The sequence below is a fragment of the Mesoplodon bidens genome (assembly GCF_964165515.1).
Source record: "Mesoplodon bidens genome assembly, chromosome: X".
Taxonomy (NCBI): domain Eukaryota; kingdom Metazoa; phylum Chordata; class Mammalia; order Artiodactyla; family Ziphiidae; genus Mesoplodon; species Mesoplodon bidens.
Genome location: NC_138163.1, coordinates 73,398,898 through 73,409,486, shown reverse-complemented (window position 1 = coordinate 73,409,486; position 10,589 = coordinate 73,398,898).

The following is a 10,589-nucleotide window of genomic DNA, read 5'->3' as shown; positions in this document are numbered from 1 at the left end:
TTGGGTGTTTTTGGCCTTATTATGATTTTAAGCAGCCTCTCTGCTAATGGGTGTGATTGTGTTCCTGTGTTACTAGTTGTTTGGCATAGGGTGTCCAGCACTGTAGCTTCCTGGTCATTGAGTGAAGTTGGCTGTTGGTGTTGAGATGGAGATCACTGGGAGATTTTCGCCGTTTGATATTACGTGGAGCTTGGAGGTCTCTTGTGTACCAGTGTCCTGAAGTTGGCTCTCCCACATCAGAGACAGAGCACAGACTCCTGGCTGCAGCAGCAAGAGCCTTTCATCCACATGGCTCAGAATAAAAGGGAGAAAAAAGTAGAAAGAAAGCAAGAAAGAACGCAAGAAAAAAAGAAAGAAAGAAAGAAAGAAAAAGGATAAAATAAAATACAATAAATAAGATGAAATAATTAATATAAAAATAATTATTCAGAAAAAAAGTTCTTTATCAAATTACAAACAAACAAAAAACATTAAAAAAAAACGGATGGACAGAACCCTAGGACAAATGGTGAAAGCAAAATTATACAGACAAAATATCACAGAGAAGCATACACATACACACTCACAAAAAGAGGAAAAGGGGAAAAATAATATATCTTGCTCTCAAAGTCCACCTCCTGTATTTGGGATGATTCGGTGTCTATTCACGTATTCCACTGATGCAGGGTACATCAAGTTGATTGTGGAGATTTAATCTGCTGCTCCTGAGGCTGCTGGGAGAAATTTCCCTTTCTCTTCTTTGTTCACCCAGCTCCCAGGTTTCAGCTTTGGATTTGGCCCCGCCTTTGTGTGTAGGTCACCGGAGGTCGTCTTTTCTTTGCTCAGACAGGACAGGGTTAGAGGAGCAGCTTATTCGTGGGCTCTGGCTCACTCAGGCCAGGGGGAGGGAGGGGAACGGAGTGCGGGGCGAGCCTGCAGTGGCAGAGGCTAGCGTGACGTTTCACCAATGTGAGGCGTGCCATACGTTCTCCTGGGGAAGTTTTCCTTGGATCACGGGTCCCTGGTAGTGGCAGACTGCACAGGCTCCCAGGAGGGGAGGTGTGGATAGTGACCTGTTCTTGCACACAGGCTTCTTGGTGGCAGCAGCAGCGGTCTTAGCATCTCATACCAGGCTCTGGGGTACGCGCTGTTAACCGCAGCTCAAGCCCGTCTCTGGAGCTCCTTTAAACAGCGCTCTTAATCCCCTCTCCTGGCGCACCAGGAAACAAAAAGGGAAGAAAAAGTCTCTTGCCTCTTCGGCAGCTCCAGACTTTTCCCTGGACTCCCTCCCGGCTAGCCGTGGTGCACTAACCCCTGCAGGCTCTGTTCATCCGCCAGTCCTTTCCCTGCACTCCGACTGAAGCCCAAGCCTCAGCTCCCAGCCCCATCCACCATGGCGCGGGGGCAGACAGGCCTCTCGGGCTGGTGAGTGCTGGTCGGCACTGATCCTCTCTGGGAATCTCTCCGCTTTGTCCTCCACACCCCTGTTGCTGTGCTCTCCTCTGCGGCTCCTAAGTTTCCCCCTTCCGCCACCCACAGTCTCCGCCCACCAAGGGTCTTCCTAGTGTGTGGAAACCTTTCCTCCTTCACAGCTCCCTCCCACTGGTGCAGGTCCCATCCCTATTCGTTTGTCTCTGTTTTTTCTATTTTCTTTTACCCTACCCAGGTACGTGGGGAGTTTCTTGCCTTTTGGGAGGTCTGAGGTCTCCTGCCAGCATTCAGTGGGTGTTCTGTAGGAGTTGTTCCACGTGTAGATGTATTTCTGATGTATCTGTGGGGAGGAAGGTGATCTCCACATCTTACTCTTCCGCCATGTTCCCCCTCCAACCTCCCCCTTATATTTTTTAATGTCACAGGCTGCCTCTTTTTATATAGTGTATTTACTAACGAATTAAAATAGTTACAACTATTTTTCATACTCTTGTCCTTTAATCTTTATATTATAGTTAATGTTTAACACACCACCATATTAGAGTTTTAAAGTTTTCTGAACTTTACTACATATTTGTCTTTATCAGTGTGCTGTATTTTTTTCAGATTACTAATAATGTTCTTTCATTTTTTTATATGGCAGTTTTAGTGGTGATGAATTCCCTCAGCCTTTGTTTGTCTGGGAAAGCCTTTACTTTTCCTTCATTTATGAAAAATAATATATAAGATATAGTATTCTTGGTTGGCAGTTTTTTTCTTTCATCATTTTGAATATATTATCCTACTCTCTCGTTGTTTTAAAATTTCTGCTGAGAAACCTGCCAATAACCTAAATAGGGTTTCTTTGTAGGATAAAATCTTCTTTTCTCTTGCTGCCTCTAAGATTCTCTTTCTCTTTTTATCTTTGACAGTTCTAGTTTAATGTTTCTTAGAGAAGGTCTTTTTGGATTGAAATAATGGTGCAATCTATTAACTTCATAAACTTGGTTGTCCAAATCTTTCCCCAGGTTTGGGAAGTTTTAGGCCATTATTTCTTTAACAGCTTCTGCCTATTTCTCCCTCTCTTATCCTTTTGTTACTTCAGTAATTAAAAAAAAAATATATATATGTATATATATATATTAATGTTACCTTATAGATCATGTAGGTTTTCTTCACTCTTCTTCATCTTTTTTTAATTTTACTCTTCAAACTGGTTACTTTCAAAGTTTCTATCCTCTCTCTCACTAACACTTCTATTTACTCTGCTGTTGACACTCTCTATCACAGTTTTTATTTCATTCATTGAATTCTTCAGCTCCAGAATTTCTGTTTGGTTCTGTTAACAATTTCTATCTCTTTGTTAAATTTCTCATTTTGATCATGTATTATTTTACTGATGTTATTGAATTTTCTCTCTGTGCTTTATTTTAGCTCATTAAATATCCTTAAAATAGCTATTTTGAATTCTTTCTTGGGTAAACCATAAATCTCCATGTCTTTAGTTTCAGTCTCTGGAAGATTATTATGATCTTTTGGTATTGTAATGTTTCCTTGATTTTTAATGTTCCTTGAAGTTTTGCATTGCTGTTCTTGAATTTGAAGTAACGGTCACCTCTAACTTTAATAACTGCTTTTGGGGTAAAAATACCTTTCATCAGTCCTGCTTTAGATCTGAGGCTTTCTCAGACTTTGTATGGATACACCTGCTCTAAGCATCTTGTCCCCTCTTGTGGCAGAATTTAGGCTTGTATACCTTCCCTCCATTTTATAACACACCAGGCCTCATGCTGATAGCCTCTCTTTTGTTTTCCAGAAGTTGACACTACAGTTCAAATTTGTGATTCCTTCATTGCCCCAAGACTGTGGCCTGCTTTCTGTGCTTCATGTCTCCCAGGGTTTGCTCTCACCTCCGCTTTTAAGATTGTGCACTGGGAGCTGCTTGCAGAGTTGGGGGAGATGTGGATTTGGAATACAATGCTCTGGGGGTACTTGTGGGTAAGTTGGGGATATCCATGGGTTAGGTTTTCCCCCTGGTTCATGAATGGGCTTACTGCTGGAGTCCAGGAAGCAAGTAGCAGAAACTACCTTCCTTTACTGTCCTCTGGGAGTCTTCTATGCTTCTCTCCCAATCTGTTTCTTCGTCTAGTCATGGAGGTCCCCACTTTTAATGCTTTGAATGCTGCAAGAGAGAAATGCGTCCCTTTGGCAGCATCCTGCACATCTGGGAATATTAGAATCTACTCACCAGCTCTCCCTTTCCCCTGCAAGAGAAATTACAGGCAATCTAGTATAACCCCAAGCTGTGTCACCTTGGAGGAGAGGTAATGCTGGCAAATCATGCTGTTTCTCCTACCCACTCCAAAGCATCCAGACTTGTAATTTTTCCTCTAGAGGAGTGCTGGAACTTCTCCTCTGGAAACCTGGACCTCCACAAAGGATCTGTTGCCTGTAGGTGACAGCTCAAGTTAGCATCTGCAGGTGCTTCCAGATCATGGCTGAGAGGGGCCAGGGCTGGTTCACAGTTTCTTTTAGGTTCCACAGTTGGTGCTGAAGTCTGTCTGCCTACTATCTAATGCAGTAGTTGGTGAGACTCCACCATGTCCCATGGTATATGGTGTTGGTTCCCACAGCTCTCACAGAGGTAGTTTATTCATGACTGGATGATAAATTTTTGTTGTTGAAGGGAGGGGCAAAACCAAGGGACGTCTTATACTGCCACAATGCTGAAGTGAATCCTATAATTATTTTAATGTGATATTGAATTTGTTATTTTGTTGATAATATTTTATTTAGGACTTTTGCATCGGTGCTTACCAGGGATATTGAGCTATAATTTTCTCTTATTGTAGTATCTTTGCCTATCTTTGGTATTATGATGATGCTTGCCTCAAAAAATGAATTTGGAAGTGTTCTCTATTCTTCAATATTTTAGAATAGTTTAAGAAGGGCCTGTATCAATATTTCTTTAAAAGTTTTGTACATTCACCAGAGAGGCCATATGTTCATAGGCGTTTTTTGTTGTTGTTGTTGTTGGGAGGCTGATTCAATCACACTATACTTTATAGGTCGGTTTAAATTTTCTATTTCTTCATGATTTAGTCTTTGTAGGCTGTATATTTCTAAGAAGTTATCCATTTCATTTAAAGTTATCAAATTTGTTGGCATACAATTGTTATCAGTATTCTTTTATGACCCTTTTTATTTCTGTGATATCAGTTGTCATTTATTCTATTTCTGGTTTCATTTATTTGAGACTTTTCCATGTTTATTTTATTTTCTTAGTAGTCTAAGTATATTGGAGGCATGCTCCAATTATCTTTCTCCTTCTCTATGGAGAAGGCTCATATTCTGTATCTTCTCTCAAACATGTAGAGCTGTGCCAGCCATAGCAAGCCTCCGACAACTTTTACTTTGTTCTTTTCTTTTTTTTTTCAATTTACAGAACTAATTTTTTTAAACATCTTTATTGGAGTAAAATTGCTTTACAATGTTGTGTTAGTTTCTTCTGCATAACAAAGTGAATCAGCTATGTGTATACATATATCCCAATATCCCCTCCCTCTTGCATCTCCCTCCAACACCTCCTATCCCACCCCTCTGGGGGGGCACAAAACACTGAGCAGATCTCCCAGTGCAATGCAGCTGCTTCCCACTAGCTACCTATTTTACATTTGGTAGTGTATATATATCAATGCTACTCTCTCATTTCGTCCCAGCTTACCCTTCCCATCCCCGTGTCCTCAAGTCCATTCTCTATGTCTGCATCTTTATTCCTGACCTGCCCCTAGGTTCATTAGAACAACTCTTTTTTCTTTAAATTCCATATATATGTGTGAGCCTACAACATTTTTGTTTCTCTTTCTGACTTACTTCACTCTGCATGACAGACTCTAGGTCCAGCCACCTCACTACAAATAACTCAGTTTCATTTCTTTTTATGGAAGAGCAATATTACATTGTATATATGTGCCATGCCTTCTTTATCCATTCATCTGCTGACGGACACTTAGTTTGCTTCCATGTCCTAGCTATTATAAATAGTGCTGCTATGAAGTGTGGTACACAAATTTTTTGAATTATGAATTTCTCAGGGTATATGCCCAGTAGTGGGATTACTGGGTCATATTGTAGTTCTATTTTCAGTTTTTCCAGGAACCTCCATTCTGTTCTCCATAGTGGCTGTATCAATTTACGTTCCCACCAACAGTTCAGGAGAGTTGCCTTTTCTCCACACCCTATCCAGCATTTATTGTTTCTAGATTTTTTGATGATGGCCATTCTGACTGGTGTGAGGTGATACCTTATATTAGTCTTGATTTGTATTTCTCTAATGACTACTGATGTTGAGCATCCTTCCATGTCTTTGTTGGCAATGTGTATATCTTCTTTGGAGAAATCTCTATTTATGACTTCTGTCCATCTTTGGATTGGGTTGCTTGTTTTTCTGATATTGATCTGCATGAGCTGCTTGTGTATTTTGGAGATAAATCTTTTGTCAGTTGCTTTGTTTGCACATATTTTCTCCCATTCTGAGGGTTGTCTTTAGATCTCGTTTATGGATTGTTTTGCTGTGCAAAAGCTTTTAAGTTTCATTAGCTCCCATTTGTTATTTTTTGTTTTTATTTCCATTTATCTAGGAGGTGGGTAAAAAAGGATCTTGCTGTGATTTATGTCATAGAGTGTTCTGCCTATGTTTTCCTTTAAAAGTTTTATAGTGTCTGGCCTTATATTTAGGTCTTTAATCCATTTTTAGTTTATTTTTGTGTATGGTGTTAGGAAGTGTTCTAATTTCATTCCTTTATATGTAGCTGTCCAGTTTTCCCAGCACCACTTAGTGAAGAGGCTGTCTTTTCTCCATCTTATATTCTTCCCTCCTTTATCAAAGAGAAAATGACCATGTGTACATGGGTTTATCTCTGGGCTTTCTATCCTGTTCCATTGATCTATATTTCTGTTTCTGTTCAAGTACCATACTGCCTTGATTACTGTAGCTTTGTAGTATAGTCTGAATTCAGGGAGCCTGATTCCTCCAGTTCCGTTTCTCTTTTTCAAGATTGCTTTGGCTATTTAGGAATTTTGTGTTTCCATACAAGTTGTGAAATATTTTGTTCTACTTCTGTGAAAAATGGCCATGGCAGATTGATAGGTATTGCATTGAATCTGTAGATTACTTTGGGTAGTATAGTCATTTTCACAATGTTGATGATTCCAATCCCAGAACATTGTATGTATCTCCATCTGCTTGTATCATCTTTAATTTCTTTGATCAGTGTCCTATCCTTTTCTGCATACAGGAGTCTTGTCCCCCTAGGTAGGTTTATTCCTAGTTATTTTATTCATTTTTGCAATGGTAAATCAGAGGTTTTCTTTAATTTCTCTTTCAGATTTTTCATCATTATTGTAAAGGAATGCAAGAGACTTGTGCATTAATTTTGTATCCTTCTACTTTACCAAATTTATTGATTAAGTTCTATTAGTTTTCTGATAGCGTATTTAGGATTCCCTATGTATAGTATCATGTCATCTGTAAACAGAGATAGCTTTACTTCTTCTTTTCCGATTTGGATTCCTTTATTTCTTTTTCTTCTATGATTACTCTGGCTAAAACTTCCAAAACCATGCTGAATAATATTGGTGAGAGTGGGCATCCTTGTCTTATTCCTGATTTTAGAGAAATGTTTTCAATTTTTCACCATAGAGAACATTGTTGGCTGTGGGTTTTTCATATATGGCCTTTACTATGTTGAGATAAGTTCCCTCTGTGCTTACTTTCTGAAGAGTTATTATCATAAATGGGTGTTGAATTTTTTCAGATGCTTTTTCTTCATCTACTGAGATTATCATATGGATTTTATCCTTCAGTTTGTTAATATGGTGTCTCACTTTGATTGATTTGTGTATATTGAAGACTCCTTGCGTTCCTGGGATGACCCCACTTGATCATGTTGTATGACCCTTTTAATGTGCTGTTGGGGCTTCCCTGGTGGCGCAGTGGTTGAGAGTCTGCCTGCTGATGCAGGGGACGTGGGTTCGTGCCCCAGTCCGGAAGGATCCCACATGCCGCAAAGCAGCTGGGCCCGTGAGCCATGGACGCTGAGCCTGCATGTCCAGAGCCTGTACTCCACAACGGGAGAGGCCACAACAGTGAGAGCCCTGTGTACCCCCCCAAAAAAGAAATGTGCTGTTGGATTCTGTTTGCTAGCATTTTGTTGAGGATTTTTGCCTCTATGTTCATTCTTGATATTGGCCTGTAGTTTTCTTTCTTTGTGACATCCTTGTCTAGTTTTGGTATCAGTGTGATGGTGGCCACTTAGAATGAGTTTGGGAGTGTTCCACCCTCTTCTATATTTTGGAAGAGTTTGAGAAGGATAGGTATTAGCTCTTCTCTAAATGTTTGATAGAATTCACCTGTGAAGCCATGTGGTCCTGGGCTTTTGTTTGTTGGAAGATTTTTAATCACAGTTTCAATTTCAGTGCTTGTCATTGGTCTGTTTATATTATCTATTTCTTCCTGGTTCAGTCATGTAACATTGTGCTTTTCTAAGAATTTGTCCATTTCTTCCTGGTTGTCCATCTTAATGGCATATAGTTGCTTGTAGTAATCTCTCATGATCCTTTGTATTTTTGCAGTGTCAATTGTTACTTCTTTTTAATTTCTCATTCTGTTGATTTGAGTGTTCTCCATTTTTTCTTGATGAGTCTGGCTAATAGTTTATCAATTTTGTTCATCTTCTCAAAAAAACATCTTTAATTTCATTGATCTTTGCTACTGTTTCCTTCATTACTTTTTCATTTATTTCTGATCTGATCTTTATTATTTCTTTCCTTCTGCTAACTTTGAGGTATTTTTGTTCTTCTTTCTCTAATTGCTTTAGGTGTAACGTTAGGTTGTTTATTTGAGATTTTTCTTGTTTCTTGAGGTAGGCTTGTATTGTTTTAAACTTTCCTCTTAGAATTGCTATTGTTGCATCCCATATGTTTTGTGTCATCATGTTTTTATTGTCATTTGTTTCTAGGTATTTTTTGATTTCTTCAGTGATCTCTTGGTTATTTAGTAGTGTATTGTTTAGCCTCCATGTGTTTGTGCTTTTTACAGTTTTTTTTTCTGTAATTTTTATCTAGTCTCATAGTGTTGTGGTCAGAAAAGTTACTTGATATGATTTCAATTTTCTTAAATTTTCCAAGGCTTGATTTGTGACTCAAGATATGATCTATACAGCAGAATGTTCCATGAGCACTTGAGAAGAAAGTGCATTCTGTTGTTTTTGGATGGATTGTCCTATAAATATCAATTAAGTCCATCTTGTTTAATGTGTCATTTGAAGCTTGTGTTTCCTTATTTATTTTCGATTTGGATGTCTTGTCCATTGGTGAAAGTGGCATGTAAAAGTCCCCTACTATTATTGTGTTACTGTCAATTTCCCCTTTTATGGCTGTTTGCATTTGCCTTATGTATTGAGGTGCTCCTATGTTGGGTGCATCAATATTTACCATTGTTATATCTTCTTGGATTGCTCCCTTGATTGTTATGTAGTGTCTTTCTTTGTCTCTTATAACAGTCTTTATTTTAAAGTTTATTTTTTCTGACATGAGTTTTGCTACTCCAGGTTTCTTTTGATTTCCATTTGCATGGAATGCCTTTTTCTGTCCTCTCATTTTCATTTTGTATATGTTCCTAGGACTGAAATGGGTTTGTTCTAGACAGAATGTATATGGGTCTTGTTTTTTTTTTTATCCACTCCACCTGTCTGTTTGTTTTGGTTGAAGCATTTAATCCGGTTACATTTGAGGGAGTTATTGATATGTAAGTTCCTATTACCATTTTCTTAATTGTTTTGGGTTTCTTTTTCTAGGTATTTTCCTTGTCTTGTATTCCTGCCTAGAGAAATTCCTTTAGAATTTTTTGTAAAGTTGGTTTGGTGGTGCTGAATTCTCTTAATTTTTGCTTGCCTGTAAAGTTTTTAATTTCTCCATCAAATCTGAATGAGATCCTTACTGGGTAGGGTAATCTTCATTGTATGTTTTTCCCTTTCATTACTTAAATATGTCCTGCCACTCCCTTCTGGCTTGTGGAGTTTCTGTTGAAATATCAGCTGTTAACCTTATGGGGATTCTCTTGTATGTTATTTGTTGTTTTTCCCTTGCTGGTTTTAATATTTTTTCTTTGTATTTAATTTTTGATCATTTGATTAATATGTGTCTTTGCGTGTTTCCCCTTGGATTTATCCTCTATGGGGCTCTCTGAGCTTCCTGGACTTGATTGACTATTTCCTTTCCCATATTAGCCAATTTTTCAACGAAAATCTCTTCAAATATTTTCTCAGACACTTTCTTTTCCTGTTCTTCTTCTGGGACCACTATAATTTGAATGTTGTTGCATTTAATGTTGTCCCAGAAGTCTCTGAGGCTGTCCTCAATTCTTTTCATTCTTTTTTCTTTATTCTGCTCTGCAGTAGTTATTTCCTCTATTTTATCTTCCAGGTCACTTATTTTTTTTTCTGCCTCAGTTATTCTGCTATTGATTCCATCTAGAAAATTTTTAGTTTTATATATTCTGTTGTTCATCATTGTTTGTTTGCTCTTTAGTTCTTCTAGTTCTTTGTTAAACGTTTCTTATATTTTCTCCATTCTCTTTCTAAGATTTTGTATCATCTTTACTATCATTACTGTGAATTCCTTTTCAGGTCAGCTATGTATATTCTCTTCATTTGTTTGGTCAGATGGGTTTTTACCTTGCTCCTTCATCTGCTGTGCATTTCTCTGTTTTCTCATTTTGCTTAACATACTGTGTTTGGGGTCCCCTTTTCTCAGTCTGCAGGTTCTTAGGTCAATTGTTTTTGGTTTCTTCCCCCAATGGGTAAGGTTAATTCAGTGGCTTGTGTAGGCTGCCTGGTGGAGTTGACTGATGCCTGTATTCTTGTGTTCTGGTGGGTAGGGTTGGGTCTTTTCTTTCTGGTTGTCAGGACTGCATCTGATGGTGTATTATGGGGTGTTTGTGAACTTATTATGATTTTAGGCAGCTTCTCTGCTAATGGGTGTTGTTTTCCTCTCATGCTAGTTGTTTGGCATGGGGCTTCCAGCACTGGAGCTTGCTGGCCATTGGGTGGATCTCTGTCTTAGTGTTGAGACAGGGATCTATAGGAGAGCTCTCGCCGATTGATATTTTGTGGGGCCGGGAGTTCTCTAGCGTTCTAATG